The sequence below is a fragment of the Macrobrachium nipponense genome, chromosome 34 (assembly GCF_015104395.2).
Source record: "Macrobrachium nipponense isolate FS-2020 chromosome 34, ASM1510439v2, whole genome shotgun sequence".
NCBI lineage: Eukaryota > Metazoa > Arthropoda > Malacostraca > Decapoda > Palaemonidae > Macrobrachium > Macrobrachium nipponense.
The window spans coordinates 1,468,636-1,488,635 of NC_061095.1; the positions used below are offsets into that span (position 1 = coordinate 1,468,636).

Below are 20,000 nucleotides of genomic sequence, written 5' to 3' on the forward strand. Positions count from 1 at the left end.
TTGTTTGATATTTGAAATTCCATTTGTTCCGATACGTAATACAAACCCTCGGTCCTTTAACAATAGGAAGTAGCTAGCGGCAGCTGGAACGGTCGTAAGCTTCGAACAAGGGGAGAACGGTAGTTAACTGCTTGTCCGATCGTCGCGCGCCGCGCGACTGGGAGGTAAACAAATCACTTTTGCTTTCGGCCGCGGGTGTGAGCGGGTGTGAAGGACGTGTTCGTCATCGCTCTCTGCCCACCCGCTTCATCGTCGTATGCTTTGTTTATATTGTGTTTTCTACTAATGGTTTGTTTGACTTGAAAATGAAACTGTAAGTACACTGTTTTCATTTTCATTACTTAATTATGAACCCTTGATTATGTCTCGGTGCCGAGGGCTGCGCCGCGCTCGCGCCGAGTCATGTATTTGGCATGGGCGAAGGGTGTAATTGAAAAATGTAAGTACTTTTTTCATTATATTTTTGCCCTGTGCGTTCGTTACCGAGAGTGTGACTGCGCTCGGCACGAACTTTTAATTTTGTATAATAGAATGCAATGAAAGTGGATTCGCAATTGCAATATTCTTTTCATTTTCATTATTGATTGCATGAAATTTAATCTGGATCAATTTTCGTTCTTACCCGGGAATTGATCTTACGTATTTTTATAGTGAAATGAAACGCCAAGTTGCAGTATTCTGTTTCATTTCATATATATTTTTTGATAGCATCATATTATTAGATCAAGTTTCGTTCTTACCCGGAATTGATCTTTTCTCCTTTAGTTCTATGAAGTGAATCGCAAGGGCAGTATTCTGTTTCATTTTCATATTACTTTTCACTGCTGTGCGGGGGTGGGGGAAGCGAAGGTCTGCCAGGAAGTCGTCGGAAAGCTCTCCCGCGACTCCCTTGGTAGCCGATTCTTCGTCTTCCTTCCTGCCCCCCACCGCTCAGCTTCTTCATTGTATTTTGTATTTGGGGTCTTCCTTGCGTTCGGGGTGGGGTGGGGCATGTCTTCCCCCCGTGCGTGAGGGAACCCCTCTTACTAATCTATCTATGTTACCGCAGGTGCTACATCCGTGGGAGACGACCTTGGATGTAGATGTAGATCCTCACGAGGTTTGTACTCGTTGTCGGGGGCGAGAGTGCTCCCGCAACGAGCCCTGTGTAACGTGTATGCATTCGTCAGAGGCGCAGTGGGTGCTGTACGAGGACACAAGAAGTCATCGGAAGTCCAGTGACTCCTTTGGTAACGGACGTCCAGTTGTACTCGGGGTCTTCCGTCCGCTCTGGGTGGGGTTCTCTCCCCCCAGGCGCGAGGAAGCCCCTCTACTAACCCGACTGTTGCTTCCGCAGGTTTGCCATCAGCGAGGACGACCTGGAACAGGTGTGGGAGTCGCTGGGACTGCAGGGGTTGATTCAGCGGTTGGCGGGGTCGGCAGTGGTCACTCATGATACGGTAACCACTACAACAACCACAATCTCGACACCAGCATATGAGATGTCACCGCACCTGGTGTACACACCACATGTCATGTCGGTAACACCCACGGCTGCAATCCAGAACCAATTCCTGCCGTGCCAATCAGGACGGTGCCACCGCCACCTGGGTTCTTTGTATTGCCGACCCCGGACTGCCGCTGCCCAAAGAGTACCCCCCTGGACCTGCCGCCAGTGCCGAGGATGACGGTAGCTGCCGACAGGACGCCTGTCTCTCCTGTGGTACCTGCCGTGCCTGCCGTACCTGTTGCTGTCCCAGCCGCTCATTCCCTTTCAGATCAGGTGCCTGCTGCTCATTCACTTTCAGATGTTCCTGCTGTTCCTGGACCTGTTCCTGTTGTTGGTGATGCTGTCACAGTCTCAGGTCTTTCCGGACAGGTGCAGTCGGGCCCTGTTGCTTCGGCAACTGCCCCGGCTCCCTCCTGGATGGAAGACCTGACGTCTGTCCTGCGGAGCCTGGCGAAGAAGGAAGAGAGGAGGGAAGAAGGTGTCGTCGTCGTCTTCGTCGTCGTCCGCTGCCTCTCCTTCCCCTTCGACTTCTAAGGCCAAACAGCCGAAGAAGAAGAAGGTTGCCTCCTTCCCCCCTAAGAAGACTCCTTCGGGATCTTCTAAGGGCCCGGCTCGCTCAGGCGAGCTGGGGAGCTCTTCTGCTGGTCCTCCTGTTCCTTCGGGAACGGGGCCCGTCGCTTCTTCTGCAAAGAAGAAGTCGACGGGGACCAGAGGGCACCAGCCTCGGCTGGTGCGTCCTCACCTGGTGCTAGCGGTCTGCCGCTAAACCAGGTTCCGTCTCGGCCGCTTCTCGTTCGCGAGAAGCACCGAGTGGACGCTCTTCCAAGAAGACCGTCCAGCCAAATAGTTTTGACGCCCGAGCTCGCTCGCCGTCAAGACAGCGGCGCGGAGCAGAAGACTGGCGAGAGTCGTGCACACAACTCTCGCCAGGCCAGTGGACGCTCTCGCAGCGATCAACTGGCTGCTCGGGCTAACGTGACGGTCGCTGATCAGCCACGGGTTGAGGCGAGGAAGGAAGGAGTCCCCGCGGCCGCCGGGACCAGCCACGGCTGGTACCACGACTTGACGCGGCGAGAGGACGCTGGCCCGGTCTCGACGCGACACAGAGCCATAAGCAGGTCACCCGTCCGCCGCTCCCGATGGGACCGGGGCGGGGAGGAGACGGTGACCAGCGGCAGCTCGCCTGACGCTAGAGATCGGTCTCGACGTTCTCACCGAGCCAATCGCCCCAGGCGAGCGGTAAGGCTAGGCCTGCTGCTCGACCGTCACCGCGGGTTTGACGATCAGCAGCAGCCCTCCACGCACGCTGGTCCTGCCAGCGAGCGAGGGGGAGCGTCAGGGGGTCGGCCTCCCATAAACGGGTTGAGGCGAGGAAGGGGTCCCCCGCGGCTCCGTCGGTACCAGCCACGGCTGGTACCAGCGGCTCGACGCGCCGAGAGGGACGCTCGCCGGTCTCACCGTGACAGCGAGCCTAGCAGGTCACCTGACGCCGCTCCCATCGGGACCGGGCGGAGACGGGTAACCAGCAACAGCTCGCCTGACGCTAGAGATCAGCGTCGACGTTCTCAGCCAAGCCTCTCGCCTCAGGCGAGCGGCAAGGCTAGGCATGCTGCTCGATCGCCACCGCGGGTGACGATCGGCAGCAGCCCTCCAAGCACGCTGGTCCTGCCAGCGAGCTAGGGGGGAGCGTCAGGTCTGCCTCTCCTGTACCTTCAACCTCCTCGGGCTAATAACGCCGGGAGGAGCGAGGTATGTACCTATGATGATCGCGAGAGGTGCGCCGCTCGCGACCCCGCTATGACGCCGTATGGACCAGGCACGGTTCTAGGACCGACCAGGACATAGCGCCAATTAGCTGGAGGCGACCGTCAGGGGTCTGCCGCCCTTCCTCCTTCTGAGCATAATGACCCTGCGGAAGGATTGCCGCTCCCACCAGCAGAGCCCACGTCTCTGCTCGAGTCGTTTTGGGGCCCGAGAGGGAACCCAAACCGACGGTGGTCGGCCGCGATCGGAGCTTGCCGATTCTGTCTCGAACCAGTGTCTCTCGTCTCCGGACAAGAAGGCTCTCAGTATTCTGGCCGGCTGCGATCGAAGCTACTTCCACCTCCTCTACTGCGACAGCGGCGTTTTCTACGTGTCTTCGGACACCAAGTATTTAAATACTCCTTCGGTCCTCCTGAGAGGTTTCGACCTCGACGAGGACTGGAATGAGTCGCAGGACGGTTCGGCTCTCTCCTGTCAGGTGTCGATCAGCCCCACCCAGACGACGTTCACAGTGGCGGCAGACCCTTACCTACAGTGAGAGTTCGTAACCCTCCGCGGGAAAAACGTTTTCTCCTGACGATACGTTTTTCCCAGACTCTGAGAGGCCATCGCCGCAAGGCGATGGCTGCTCCTACTCTTCTCCAACTGCTAGTTCCACTGGGAAGGCGAGCGAGTATCCAATTCCTTCCCCATTCCCTCTCTCCTTACGGCTACGAGGGAAAGGGGAAGGATCCTACAGAGATTGCTTTGTAGGATCCCACCCCGTTCGGGACTGCGCTACCGGGGGGGACCTTCGGGTCCTACCTGACGTAAGCCCCGGTCGTTGAGGAGGAATCCTGCTCCATTCTCGATTTCTACGGGAATCGAGAGGACCACCAGCCGATATCGTTTGACGAATTCGGTGGGGGTTTCGCAGACTGCTTAGAATTCTACGGAATTTCTAGCGCATTCAGATGTTTCGAGTTTTTTACGATCTTCAAACACTTACGCCAGACCGACGGTCCAAAGTGAGCGAGACGAGAATCCCCGATATGTTACACGATAATCGGAACCTCGCCTATGCTCGAATTCCTAGGAATTTCTAGCATTGTGAAGAAGACTGCTGCTGAAAGAAACTATCTCACAGTAGGCGACCAACCTGGAATAGAGGAGATCGGACGGGAATATCCAGTTTGGCTTGAACTATCGTCTTAGTATTCTGTTCACCATTGAAGCTTTCCTTCGAGATACTTCTCCTTCTCTCTTTAATAGAGAACGAAGGTGGTCGATCTCCAATCCTTATTTTGTTTTCTTGAAGGAAAGAATTTAGGATGGAGATCGTTGTTCAGAATCCTACAAATATACTACGTATATTAACCTCGCGACATGATTCTGCTAAGCAGTTTGAATTGTCCGAGGGGTAGCGCATATCCTAGTTATTTCTAACTGGATTGCGACTTAGACGAGAAGTATTCTAATTGAACTGCAACTCGGGGTTGCCTGCAACCTCCCAGGAGTTTTCAGTTCGAATTTTCATATACTTATGGTTTTGTCACGACAACACCATTTCAACTTTTATATTTACCGAAATTCGTTTCGCCTAAATATAATTGCCCGAGCATATCTTTTATGCTCGGTAGTTCTGGCCGAACGCATTCCTTCGTGGAATAATGGATTACCTGGCAACTCAGGATGACGAGGTCAGCAGGCTCAACCACTGCGTATTGAACTGCCTCATGCAGCTCAGTATCATTCTGCGGGCCTCCGAGATTCACGGTCATGTATGTCTCTCTCTCCCCTGCTTGATTGACTACCGAAGAACCGTATCTCTGCCTAACAATCATGGACTTAGGTCTCTGATTAACGGGATTCTCGCAATAATGAAGGACCATCTACTGCGGTGACGCTAGATTCCATCATCCTTCGACATTGCGAGAATTTTCAACAGAGATATCTCTTGGACTCTTTCATCTTTCTGTTTACCGCACGGTAACAGAAGTCTGTACAAGTCTCCCGCTGCATCGCACTGCGATAATGCGAATGATTTTGCAGACATCTGAGTTTGTCTTCAAATATCTCGTATTTCGTAGGTGTACAATTGTTCATTGTTCAACCCGAATTACAGATGTGTCAGAAGACATCGCCTACTCTCCGACCTGACAGCTCTACCTCCAAATGTTCAGCCCATGAGAAGCAGTTCTTCAGGCGGCTTTCACCTGTGTTTTCATTACCGAAAGAACGAAAACCCCGCTTTCATTGCAACTACGACTTCTCACCGGACAGCAATGAAATCAGCGGTTAGCGTTTTCAGTCATTTGTAAGCACAGGTTATGAATCTTGAGATCCTTCTCTCGATTCATATGTGAAGACGTAGGTTGCATTCAATATCTACCTTCGTCTTCAACGGTACATAGTGTTGTTTCTCCTTAGCTGAGATTCAACAAACATGAGATGTTTTACCTTCAGGGACCTCGGTCTCTAGAAGGCAATTGACTTTCGCCTGTTGGGTACATGCCTTAAGAGAATCATCACCTCGCTGTCCGGCATTGGTGAAACAAATACATCATTTGTTTGGTCTCTCGGCTAACCCTTTACAAAAAGCGAAGGTCACGTGACTTACTCGGATGCTTTGACAACTTGCCTCCTACCGAACGCAGTCAGTCGGCAGCTGTCAGAGCGCCCGAGTCAGTTACGAATTACGCTGTTGACTTAGTTCGTGTTACACAGCAACCATTACTTCGTTTTTAATAGCTTGTCACAGTACCCATACCATTGACACCCACCATGGAGTGTCGGTGTCCTATCCACTACCGAGAACTTCGCTGCATGGGGATAGGAGGATGTCGAGAGACTTCGTTGCTAACGGACAGACCAGTATGGGTACTGGACATCACCGAAGTAGAGAAGAGGGATAGGTCATGCGACTATTTCCTTCTTTTCCTCTGAGGAACTGCATGACTTCTCCTGCGAAGTCAGGCACCCAGGGGTATGGGGATCCGTGACGCTCGATTTCGTACCGAACTTCGTAGCGAAGACTCACAACCCTTCGGTCCCTGACGATTGGTTCGAGTCGTTCACAATCCCCTCCCTAATGGACTTCACCGCCTTCGATGCGAAGGAGATGCTGCCTTGTCCACAAGAACTTCTCCTTGGCGCAGGTACTGAAGGCAGGGGTCTGGTCCAACCAGACCACATGCCCTTCCTTCTACCTTCGGGATATTGCCCACAGGTCCTTGGATCTTTTTCCTTGGGACCCGTGGTGGCTGCTCAACACGTTGTGTAGCGAACCCAGACCCTCGCAGGCTGAACAGCATCGAGTCCTGGTGTGGACCGTAAGAATGGATGGTGAATGAGAGTGTGACTGGCTCCTCTTCCCATCTTTTTTTTTTCTTCCCCTCTACCTGTGGTTAGAGGGACACGGTCGTCACCCTGCTGGATAAGGACAAGAATGCAGGTGAGCTACTCAACAGAGCACCATCCTATCCCTTTCACTAGGGATAGGAGCGTATATCCACCACTCCTCCAACAAGGGGGAGGAAGTGGATGCCAGCTTGAGACAACCCATACTTTATGTTGCCTCTTGCAACAGGAACAAGTTCTTGCTTGCTGGTACGAAGAGATACGCTTGCCTCTCTCTTAGTACTCGCCCAGAGGTCTGACCATTGATCCTGCGTGCGCACACCCCGATCAATCGGACAGAGGCTTGGATCCCTCCCTCGCTCTTACGACCAGGGAGGCATTCCAGGGATGGACGAACACCAGTCTGTTCATCAAAAAGACTCAGATTCCTCCCACCAAGAAGTGAGTCTTCCTATTGTTAAAGGACCGAGGGTTTGTATTACGTTATCGGAACAAATGACAATTTGTCGAAAATTGCATTTTCCTAACTATACAAACCTGAGGTCCTTTAACATAAAGTCCCTCCTCATGCCACCCCTCACTCTGCGTATTTTGCATGGGCCAAAAGCAAAAGTGATTTGTTTACCTCCCAGTCGCGCGGCGCGCGACGATCGGACAAGCAGTTAACTACCGTTCTCCCCCTTGTTCGAAAGCTTACGACCCGTTCCAGCTGCCGCTAGCTACTTCCTATTGTTAAAGGACCTCAGGTTTGTATAGTTAGGAAAAATGCAATTTTCGACAAATTGTCATTTCAAATCTCTTTTTCAAAGGTTTTCTGTTCTACAGAAGTATAGGGAAGGTAATCTTGACATTTTTATTATGATTTTAATGTAGTGACACCTGTCTTGCAAAACTGGTGCAGTTTAATGGGTGTATCTGAGGTAGATGAATTCATTTATAGGTTTTCTTTTGAAGTTCTATGATTTTTCCTATTTTTTTCTAGTATACTGTACTGCATGGTTTTTACCAGAGAGCTCATTGCCAGCACACTATGGAACCATTGCCCGTATATTGGAAGACATGCAGAAAAGAAGAAAGCTTAAAAAGATATTATCATGGAAAAATATATAAGATAAAGAAAGGTTTCTCTCATGTTACACCTTTATAACCGTTTACTCTCAATTTTCATCCCCATGTGCTGAATGACCTCATAGGGCCCAGTGCTTGGCCTTTTTTCCTAAATTTTATATACGTATTCCATTCCTTTTTAACTTAAAATTTCTTTGTGATTTTTTCATGAACTTTTTCCATGTTTCTGGCAGAGGCTGAAAGTGAGGAGCCCCCTGAACTGGGAGATTCCGACAAGGAGATTTCTGAAGAGGATATGGATGCGGCTAATGAAAAACGTTCCGAGGCCATGAGTGCAATGTCTGATGGGGATCTACAGAAGGCTGTGGATCTCTTCACCGAAGCTATCAAATTAAACCCTGTTGGTTGATTTCAAGATACTAAAAATGTCATCACGTATTAATGGTCTCGCCAACAGTTCCAGTCAATTCAAGTTAAATTGTTACTGTAACTCTTCAACTTCTCAGATCTTTACTGATTGTCTACATTAATTTCATGGTTTTGCTGGTTCCTTCTAGACATGATGCCTTTGCTGATAGACACTTAAAAACACCCACCCATCCAATTCTTGAGAAAAAATCTGAGTATTAATCAAACCTTCAGATTTCAAAGACAGCTCTCAAGTCTTTTTGAGTATGAGTGAAAAGTGCAATTCAGTTATGCTATATATTAGTCAAGTGTAGATTCTACTGTACTTGAAAGCCATTTGTTACCTTTCTTATGAGATGGCCAAATACCCAAAGTCTTTGATCAAGTTCAGGTCTGCTGTCTTGACTAAGCATACGATTATGGTGCTACCACCACTTTGCGGGGATAGGTTCCAGAACCCACACCAGAATGCAAATCCCCTCTAAAATGCGCATAACTGCCAAATACCATGTACCCCTGAAAATTAAATGTTTATAACTGAAATACTACAATATTTGTAACTGCTTATTGGACAATTCTAATTTAATAAAAAAAAAAAAAAGCTAATTACTGATAATTTTTTTAGAGATACTGTTCATAGAAAATTAGTGAATTGGTGAAAGTTCTCTCAGAAATATGAAAAAATATAGCTCAACAGAAGTCCACAGCAAAGTGAAGCATTGAAAAAATTGGGGTATTTTAATGGTATGACAACTTACCTGGCAGGTATATTATATAGCTATATTCTCTGTTCCACCTGGCAGAAATTTTTCAAATCTCGCGGCAAACGCTAGTAACCTATTAGTAGTTCAGGCAACCACCACCCCGTTACCGTGGCGCTAGCGCTAGGAACCGTTCCCAATTGGGCCAGATTTTCTCTGCCAGCCAAACCGGCAACATTGTTGGTGGTTCCCTGCTAGGATTTTCATTCTCGTTGCTGACTTTTCATGGATTTTTGGTATTGTACTTGGAAACGTTAGCTTGGCATTTGCTTTGGATTGTTCTTTAAATATGTCTGTACTGGGAGTATGTTTAGAGTTTGTGTAAAAGAGGGGTGTAAGGTAAGTTTGCCGAAGGCTTCGGTCGACCCTCATACTATTTGTAAGAAGTGTAGAGAGAATGTGTGTACTTGGGAGAATAGGTGTTTTGAGTGTGTTGAGTGTGAGAATTTATCAGAGAAGGAGAGGAAGATATTTATGAAATATGTTGAAAGGCTTGAGAAAGATCGTGTAAGGAGATCTGTTTCTCGTAGTGAGAAGTCGAATTCTTCTAGCAAAAGGAGTGAATGTGTTTCCTCTCCAGCTCCTTCTAACGTAGAGTTGGTAGTTCCTTCTCCCCAGGTATTTCCTGCGCCCGCTGCTGTATCGGAGGAGGCGAACGATACACAGATTGTTAAGGTGTTCGCTGCCCTTGCGTCCATGGGCGACGAGATACAGCGACTTACGGATAAAGTTAGTGCTTTTGATGTCAGTGAAAGTGTAGTGGAGGGGGCGTCTGATCGTCTCTCTCGTGCTCCTAGACCTAGACCTCTGTCAAGCTCCCAGACCCAAGGGAGAAGGCATGTCGACAGTCGAAGGTAGGCGAGAGAGGTTTTGTCGCGGTCAGGCGTCCCTTCGAACAGTCCCTGTGCAAAGTTCCCAGGCTGTTGCAGTTCACCGCAGAAAAGGCGTAACTGGGAAGTGTGCGTCCTCGGATGGTTCGACATCTGAACGGGAACGTCGGTATGCAGTTGTGTCTCGCCCCCTCAAGAGACTTTCAGGACATCGACCGCTCTCGAGAGACATGCTCAAGATCGTGAGGCTTGGAGTAGTCCGGAGGTTTTGTCCTCCTCGGAAGACGGGGACGCAGTTCTGATCAAGAGGAAGAGGATCATTCGTTCTAAAGAGGACTCGGTACGGCCTTCTCGTTCTTGGATTTCGATGAGAGACTCTCCTTCATCTTCTTGCTTGTCTTCCCCTCGTCTCTCTCTGTCGGGTAGAGTACAAGATCGCTCTCCTTTACGTCGCAGTCCTTCTCGTAACCCTCCTCCTTCGTCCTCTGCCATTCAGGAAGATAGTACGAAGGGTTTCTTAAGGAAATGCAGTTCTTGTTAAGTCTTGGGATGCTCCTTTGCAGGGATCTTTGAGGCGGAAGGACGATTTCCTTCTCGTTAAGTCTTCTAAGAAGACGGAAGACAAGGATGCGTTCGCCGAGGATGTAGGACACACTGGCTCTACGAGGACGGGCGACTCGCTTAGTATTTCAGGACGCAGAAGAAGAAGATGTTTTCGGAAGAAGCAGCACGCAAACGTCAGGACTCGAAATCACTTGTGGACGCAAGACGCCAGGCGGTAGGAACGCAGATGTGTTCTACGATGGACGCAGGCGGCAGGACATCGATAGGTGGCAGGACGCCGATTCTTCGTTAGCCGCAGGACGCAGGCGGCAGGACGTTATTCCGTCAGCAAAGCGTCAACACGATAGTGATCTGCAAGACATTTCTTCAGCAGAAGAGGATTTGGATTTTGTTGAGAAGAAGAATACGGAACCGTCTTCGGATTACAAGATTCTGACTTCACGTCTGCTTTCTATTTTTGAAGGTGAATTCAAACCAACGGCTCCTTTATCTCCCTTATCTCAGTTTTCCAAGACTAAGACTCCAAAGAAGTCCTCTTAAGATGACTCTGTCGATTTCGGCGAAGAAGGCCCTTCAAACGTGTGAATGACTGGCTGAAGGATAAGAAAGAAGCGGGGAAATACTCTTTCACTTTCCACCAGCTAAGTTAGCATTGAAGTCAGGAGTATGGTACGCTACTGGAGAGAGTCTAGGCCTGGGAGTACCTGCCTCCTCCCAGGGGGACTTCTCCAGTATAGTGGACAGCTCACGCAGACATGCGTTGCAGTCTGCTAAGGTCTGGTGGACTTCGTCCGAGTTTGACCATCTTTTTAAAGGAATTTTTAGGACTTTCGAAAGTCTTCATTTTCTAGATTGTCTTTGGTTTGGGAGCATGGCGAACTCCCTAGAAGAAAAGAATCGCAGGATATCGAAGTGGCTAAGAGCATTATGTCCTGCATGGACAAGGCTCTGAGAGATGGAACGAATGAACTGGCTTCTTTGTTCACAGCAGGAGTACTGAAGAAGAGGTCGCTGTTGTGTACTTTCGCTTCAAAAGGGTTTTCAAACTCTCAGAAATCGGAGTTGCTGTTCTCTCCCCTTTCGAAACAACTGTTTCCTTCAGAGGTGATTAGGGATATAGCTCTCGCTCTTTCTCAGAAGGCCACTCAAGATCTTCTCTCGTCTTCAGTTAAGAAGAATTTTTACCATCCAAGTGGTTAAGAAAACTCCAAAGGAATCAAGGCCTTCGCAACAGCCCTTTCGAGGCAGAATGTTTGCTCGACCGCCTTTTAGAGGCAAGAGAGTACCCGCGAAAAGAGGAGCCAAGACCACCTCTGAACAATGAGATCTCAGTCCTCCAGACGACAGTGGGGAGCCAGACTTCAAGGTTTTTGGAAGTTTGGCAGAACATGAAGGCAGATCCCTGGGCTGTCAACGTAGCTCGGGAAGGGTACAAGATTCCTTTCTTAAAGAGACCTCCTCTCGCAACATCTCCGAGAGCCCTCGGGGTGGGGCAAATTACAACGATTTGAGTGAAGAAAACGCTCTGTGGGAGCAAGTAGCTTCCATGCTAGAGAAGGAGCCATAGAACCTGTTCTGGATCACGAATCTCCGGGATTTTACAACCGGTTGTTCCTGGTTGCAAAGTCCTCGGGAGGTTGGAGGCCAGTTCTGGACGTAAGTCAACTGAATCTTTTCGTGGAAAAGACCAAGTTCACTATGGAGACGAACGATTCAGTGCTGGTAGAGTACGTCCAGGGGACTGGATGGTGACCCTGGACTTACAGGACGCATACTTTCATATTCCGATTCATCCAGGAAGCAGGAAGTATTTAAGGTTTGTGATTCAGGACAGGGTCTTTCAGTTCAAGGCCCTGTGCTTCGGCCTTTGCACAGCCCCCCAAGTGTTCACGAGGATGATGTCCAATGTGGCGAGATGGTTGCACTTAAGAGGGATCAGAGTGTCATTTTACCTGGACGACTGGTTGATAAGATCCCAATCAAGAAGTCAATGTCTGGAGGACTTGAATCAAACGTTGAACTTAGCAAAAGACCTAGGTCTTGTGGTAAACATGGGAAAGTCTCAGTTGAATCCCCAACAACAGATAGTTTATTTGGGGATTCAGATATCGTCAGTGACTTTTCAGGCTTTTCCGTCCCCCGAAAGGCAAGCCCTATGCATTCGGAAGGTGCAGGACTTTCTAGAGAAAGACCGATGCTCAGCAAGAGAGTGGATGAGTCTACTGGGCACACACTCTTCGCTAGAGAGGTTCATTTTTTTAGGAGACTGCACATGTAGAACCTCTACAGTTTTTCCTGAAGGATTCATGGCCAAGAAAATTGCAACCGGATTCCTTCCAGTTTCTAATTCCCGCCGAAGTGAAGGAGGAATTAAAGTGGTGGCTAACTCCAGGCAGGTTAGCAAGAGTGGGATGTCGCTTCAGCAAAGAGCCCAGACCTCATCTTGTATTCCGACGCGTCGGCGGGCCAGGTTGGGGAGCGACATTAGGCCCTCAAGAGGTGTCGGGTCTTTGGAGCAAGGAAGAAACAAGTTGGCACATAAACAGGAAGGAACTGATGGGAATTTTCTTGGCCTTGAGGCACTTCAGAGAGTTGATTCGAGACAAGACAGTACAAATCAACTCGGACGACACCACGGCTCTGGCATACATCCGCAAACAAGGAGGGACTCATTCTTTTCCCCTCTACAAGCTGGCAAAGGAAGTTCTGCTTTGGGCAGAAGAGGAAAACGTCGTGCTGCTCACCAGGTTCATACAGGTGGAGAAAAATGTGAGTGCGGACCTGTTGAGCAGAAGAGAACAACTTCTCCCGACGGAGTGGACTTTGCACCTGGAGGTTTGCCAGAGCCTGTGGAAGTTGTGGGGCCGTCCGGTAGTAGATCTTTTTGCGACAGCCAGAACAAAAAGATTACCAACCTATTGCTCTCCGGTTCCAGATCAGGAAGCAGTGGTGGTCGACGCATTTCTGATGGATTGGACAAACTTAGATGTTTACGCTTTTCCTCCATTCAAAGTACTGGGAAAGTTAGAAAGTTAAGTTGAGGGAATGAGAGCCAAGGAACGAGGATGACCTTAATAGCTCCATTTTGGCCGGCCCAAAGTTGGTTCACAGAGGTACTGGAATGGACAATAGATACGCCAAGAACTCTTCCTCTAAGAGTAGATTTACTCAGACAACCCCACTTCGACAGGTTTCACAAGAATACCCTCGCTCTGGGTCTGACTGCGTTCAGACTATCGAAAGTCTTGTCAGAGCGAGGGGATATTCTAGAGAGGTGGCCAGTGCAGTGGCTAGAGCCAAGAAAACCTCCACAATTACAGTATATCAGTGAAGAAGTGAGAATTTCCGGAAGTGGTGTAAGAACAGGAAAGTCTTCATCCAGTACCTCTGTGACCCAAATCGCAGACTTCCTCCTATACTTGAGGAAGGATTTAGGATTGTCAGTGTCTACAATCAAAGGCTATAAAAGTATGCTAACCTCAGTGTTTAGACACAGAGATCTAGATATCTCTAATAACTTAGACCTTAGAGATCTGATTAGGTCATTTGGTACCAAGAAACAACCCCAATGCAGGCCACCTGCTTGGAACCTCGATGTTGTCTTGAGGTATTTAACCTCTAGCAAATTCGAGCCTTTAGAGAAATCCTCTCTGAGAGATGTTGCTAAGAAAACTATCTTTTTAGTCGCTTTGGCAACGGCTAAAAGAGCTAGTGAGCTTCAGGCCATATCGAAGAAGGATGGAGACATGGCAACGCAGTGTGTTCATTCCAGGAAGGTTTCTTGGCCAAGAATGAGAATCCGGCTAATCCTTGGCCAAGATCCTTTGAAGTTTTGGGTCTTGCTGAGTTAGTGGGTCATGAGCAAGAAAGGGTTCTCTGCCCAGTGAGAGCATTGCAATTTTATATTGAAAGAACAAGAGAGATCAGAGGGAATTCTGATGCTCTTTGGTGTTCAGTTAAAGACCCCAGTAGACCCATGACGAAGAACGCTCTAGCCTTCTTCATGAGAGTTGATTAGAGAAGCTCACATGTTGTGTCAAGAGCAGAGCTTTGGTATTTTGAAAGTGAAGGCTCATGAAGTCAGGGCAGTTGCGACTTCCATTGGCTTTTAAAAAGAATTTAGCCCTCAAGGAAATTATTGAATCCACCATATTGGAGAACTAATTCAATATTTGCGTCTCATTATCTTAGGGATATTCAGACAACCTTTGATAATTGTCAGACGCTAGGTCCATACGTGTCCTCTGGTACAGTATTGGGCAAAGGAGTTACTACCCCATAACCTTTTAAGCTAGTTGATTTTATTAGGTGATGGTGATTGTGTTTTTTGGTCGTCTGAGAAAAGTGTTGTGTACTTTTATCAGTCTTGTTAGTATTATCTTGGTGTGGTGTGTGTGTAGTTCAGGTAAATGATCTATTACTAGCTTGAATGCTGTGGCATAAGAGGGCTGTACGGTTCTGTCAACACATTGGTCACGTCCAGTTGTCAGTTCCAGTCTTAGCTTCTTCAACATACAGGACACTTCCTTGTTGAGAGCTCCTAAGGTTTAAGCAGGCTTAGAGGCAGGACCTATGAAGTCAGCTACCTTAGCAGGTAAGGAACCTAGAGTAAATTGATAATTTTAATTATTTATACTCTAATAATGTTGCTGTCTTTGACCCACCTCCAAATGTGTCAATCAGCTATATATATCCTGCCAGGTAAGTGTCATACATTAAAATGAAGTTTTTATGTTAAAACAAAGTTAATGTATACTTACCTGGCAGGTATATATAATTTTATGCCCACCCTCCTCCCCTCAGGAGACAGGGTTCAGAGAAAATCTGGCCCAATTGGGAACAGTTCCTAGCGCTAGCGCCACGGTAACGGGGTGGTGGTTGCCTGAACTACTAATAGGTTACTAGCGTTTGCCGCGAGATTTGAAAATTTCTGCCAGGTGGAACAGAGAATATAGCTATATATATACCTGCCAGGTAAGTGTACATTAAACTTTGTTTTAACATAAAAACAAACTTCATTTTTTACAATCTGATGTTGACAGTTTTTGAGATAAAGTACAAAAATGCAAGAGACGACAGATCACTGACCAAGAATCTCTACAGATAGGGTTTTGGATGAATTACTGAAAAAATTATTTTTAACCATCCCATATTTTTAGGTACCCATGATCACAGGTACCTTCCCTTTGAAAGGACAGATATGATTTGCTCCATTATTGCAAATTATAAATAAAGCAGTATAACTCCCACTTTTTACTCATAATCTTGGACTTTCACCATGTGAGGGTTTAATGAGTCATGCCTCATAGTTTGCTTTGAAGCATTATTGTAGTGGGGCTTATGGTAGTAGGCATTGAGAGTTGTGCAATTTGTCGTAGAAATGTAATGTTTCATTAGTGTGTGGGTGTTTCAGGCTCAGGGATGTTGTATGCAAAACGAGCAAATATTCTTCTTTTGAAACAGAAGAGAGTTAAAGCTGCCATCAGAGACTGTAATGAAGCACTCAAGCAAAACCCAGATTCTGCTGTAGCGTACAAGTTCCGAGGTAGAGCTCACAGGTAAAGTTTCTACCAAGTTCTGTTACTTGCTTAACTCTCTCTCCTCTCTCTCTCTTCCTCTCTCTCTTCGTCTCTCTCTCTCTCATATCAGTACGAAAACAAACCATTGTTGGATATATGTTTGACTTGGACTACTTATAGGTTTACTTATTGACATAAAATTGTTTTAAAAAGAACACATCAGCATTGTCGGCTGACCTATTGCTGCTTGCATATCTCCATTTTGTTACTCGAATGGGGATCAAATGAATTTGTGTTATTTCCCACAGAGAATCTTTACCTAAGATTTCTCTTCATGTGTCAGAAGTGGGGGAATTGGCTAAACATTTGAATTTGCTTCAGGTTACTGGGAACTGGTTAGATGCAGCAAAGGATCTACGGTTGGCCTGTAAACTTGATTTTGACGAACAGGCTGATGAATGGCTGAAAGAAGTCTTGCCTAATGTAAGTAATCTTTGGGATTTTCCTGTTTTCAAGTAACTTGACATTTATAAGACATATTTAGTGGTATATAAGACGTATGCAGTGGTATTCCTGTTCATTTGAAGTAGGTTGAAGTAGGAGAAAGCTATACTGTAATCTTTTAAATTATCTTTGATAATTGGGTCAGGTTTTCTGGTTTCATTATCATTTGTTCAAGTGTTGGTCTTCCATGGGCTTCCATATATTATTTACATTTTTGTTTTTTTCCAGGCATCAAAGATTGAAGAACATAACCGAAAATATGAACGGCTTAGGAAAGACAAGGAAGCTCGTGAAAGGAGGGAACGTGTCCGCAAAGCACAGGAAGCACAAAAGAAGGTGTGGACATTTAGTTGAGACCTTTTCAAATGTTCAGATCTCTCCAAAATTGATGTATATACTTATTCATGATACTCTTCGAAAGTCCATCTAAAGAAATTATATCAGGACCTTTCCATACATTTGAGCAGGTTTTAGTAGTTATTGTTAAGACGTATATATACAATAGTATAATGTTTGTAAATTTTTATTGTTTTTTCTCATCATATCACATTTGTTTTGCATTGTTGGAACTTCAGGCTCAAGAAGAACAGAGAAAGCAAGGTTTCCCGGGAGGTATGCCTGGTGGGTTCCCAGGTGGAATGCCAGGTTCTTGTGGATTCCCTGGAGCATTCCCAGGTGGTATGCCTGGTGGTATGCCTGGTGGAATGCTGGTGGAATGCCTGGTGGTACGCCAGGTGGTATGCGCCTGGTGGTATGCCAAGGTGAATTGGAAAGTTTCCGAAAGATCAGATCTTTAAAGATCCGGAGATACTGACAGCAATGCAGGTAAGTGATTTGTATTTTTGTCCGTATTTTTATGAGGAAGTTTTTCTTCCAGATTTCAGGAAAGATTCTGAAAAGATACTGTAAGCCCTTGCTAAAATGTCCTTTTCAGCAGTGTTGTAACGTAATTTCTTTCCATGTATATTTGAGCTTTAAGGGAAAAGGTTATTTGTTCCACCCAAGGCTGTTACTGAATGGAATGTAGTTCACAATATTTGTGATATTACCAGCTTTCTCAAAGCCTAAATCTAAGCTAGTGTGTACACACAGGTCAAAACAAAGGTTTAATATCGGTGTGATGATTGAAACAACAGATTAGAAGTAGATAAAATTGGGTCATTAGATTAAGATAGAAATTCAATTACAAAGTTCATGGTTTGATATCTGAGATAAGTTTCGTTATAATGGTTTAGGTACCCGAGATGAGTTTTTGATTACAGTGATTTTTGTACCCGAGTTGAGATTGATACAAGCAAATTGTTGTGGCACAAGGGATGAGTAAGATGTGCTGGGTTAAAAGTTTGTACTCACTTTATACCAAGGTCCCCTATATTTGTGTGTGATGGTGTCAAGAAAGTTGAAGTATCTCACTTTGGTGCCTGTATCTTGGGTCCTTTTTAAACTGTGAAAGTGGGCCAATGAATTTTTTTTGATCAAGTCCAAAGATGAGCATGTTACAAGTCAGATCTTTATGTATGTAATAGTGTAAAGTCTTTAACTCAAGATAAAGTTTAGTTAAATGGAATGATGGTCCTGAAATCAAATACTTATCTTTATGCTTTGTTGCCTTAACATTTTTTTTAAAAATTTTTTTTGAATACCCTTTTTTTAAGTCTGACTCGTTTTATGCAGGATCCAGAAGTTGCAAAAGCTTTCCAAGATGTATCCACAAATCCTGCGAATATCTTCAAATACCAGAATCATCCAAAAGTGTCAGGCATTATAAAGAAAGTTCTCACCAAGTTTGGTGGCAGTGAAAGCGATGGATTCCCAGGAATGCCCATGTTCGGAGGTGGTATGGGAGGCGGAGCTCCCACCAGTGGAATGGATAGTGGTGATCCCACAACTGTTGCAGATGATCTGGATTAGGTCTTTTCAGTACAGATATGGCATACTGTTAATTGTGGTAATAATTGATCGTTTTTGAAAATGTTTCTTGTTTTGTTTTTCAGTCCATTAAAGGTTTCAAGGAAAAAAGAGGGGACTTTTGTTATTAGAATGGTTACAGACTTTTAAGTAAATTGAACGCTAGCAGTATTCTTATTAATTGAAGCCTTCCTCGTGTGAGTATTGTAAATAAGAGGTTTCTTTACTATTGTGAAAGGACTCTTTCTCAGTTCAGAGCTTCCCAGATTAGCAAATTGCTATTGATTTCAAGTGAACTTGTCCAATGGAGATTGTATTTGCTCACATTTATTCATAGTAACATTAGATATGAGGGGTACTTTGATAATATGTTTGGTAAAGTTCACTGAAACCATTGCTTACATGTCATTACTATTTGGTACAATATCTGTCAACAGCAGTTGTAAGGATGGTGCTCGCATTTTTTTTATTTCACTAAACTTGTTTTCTTTTTTTAAATAAGGAAGTATAATGTAAAGTTGTATTAAAAACAAATGCTACTAAAACGTGTTTTGAAGATGATTGAGTTTTGTTTTGTGTCTAAAGCCTGAACTTCCAGTTCTATACCTCACAACTTCAGAGTCATGATTCTATAAAACATTGTGGGGAATTGCGGTCAGGCATAGCTAAAGATCAGTAGGTGAAGAAGTGCCATAGTATTTTTAAATTTAAACAGATTTTATTTTCATAGCACTTTTTAAAACATTCCTCCATATAGTTCTCTTGTCTCGTGGGATTTTTTTCAGTAGCAATGAAGTTGTCCACATATATTTAATACTGCACAGTATTGTATATGATATGCAGTTTTACATTTAGTTGCAGAATAAAAATGTCATTGCTTGAATATTTTACAAGTTGTCAACCTGCTAGTTTTGCCATATGTTGAAGGCATTCAAACGACACTTAAATTGCAACTTTTGTATACTAGTTTACTCGAGTGATTTATTTAAATGTTGAAGCCAGCTGTTATTGCATTTCTTTCTTCTATCCTGAATTTGTTGTCAGGATCAGTATAAAGGAAAATAATGACATGAATTATTTTTATGAGTTTTGGTGCAATTGCAAATAACAGATGCTAAGTTAGAGAACAAAGCTAAGTACTTTGTTGACATTGCAATAATGAACTGTGCTACATATTTTTGAATCAAATCATATTTATGCTCGGAAACGGAAGCATTGGTAATTATTATGACATTTCCGAATTTAACTTTAGTGTGTACAGTATTGGTATCAGGAAATAGATTAAGAATACCTTAACTCCAATTTGTAATTCCTTGTATCTCGTGTTTTGCATGCTAATTGCATGTAGAAAGTCTGTTACTTTTTCTTCAGAACTACCGTGTCTTTTGCTGTAGGTTCTATTTTGTTGGTCGTACTGAAAATATTTATGCAATATCTACTGTCATAGAATTCGGTCTGAAGTTATTTGTTTCCACCTTCACTTCCTTTCCACTTCCCTAGGCATGTGATGATGAGCCCCCCATATATTTATTCTTTAGACACTTGTATAGTCTGCGTTCTGGTACATAATGACACTAATGTATCATGGAAAAGCCATTATTATATTCTAGATTCTTGGGGTGTGGCTCAGAGATGAGGGAGTTTGAGTTCTGCAGTTCATTTCATAACATGTCCATCCATAATAACTTGTTTAGGAGTTTTATGGCTTATCAACTATTTAGATTGTTACTTGTTGTTGAATGGAGGTGCGTAGCCAATACCAGTTGAACTAAAAGTGCCCTGACCCAAAAGAAGTTAATACAAAATAGTTTTAAGTGTGTATTTGTAAATAAACATAAAAATTAAT

At 45.4% G+C, this 20,000-nt stretch overlaps 1 long non-coding RNA gene and 1 pseudogene across 1 annotated transcript in view; both read left to right on the forward strand.

Annotated features, from left to right (window-relative positions):
• The window catches only part of LOC135207806 (uncharacterized), a 29,051-nt gene that overhangs the window by 2,405 nt on the left and 6,646 nt on the right, over positions 1-20,000 (forward strand). The gene's annotated exons all lie outside the window — the stretch shown is intronic.
• On the forward strand, positions 4,903-18,606 carry LOC135208142 (hsc70-interacting protein-like; annotated as a pseudogene).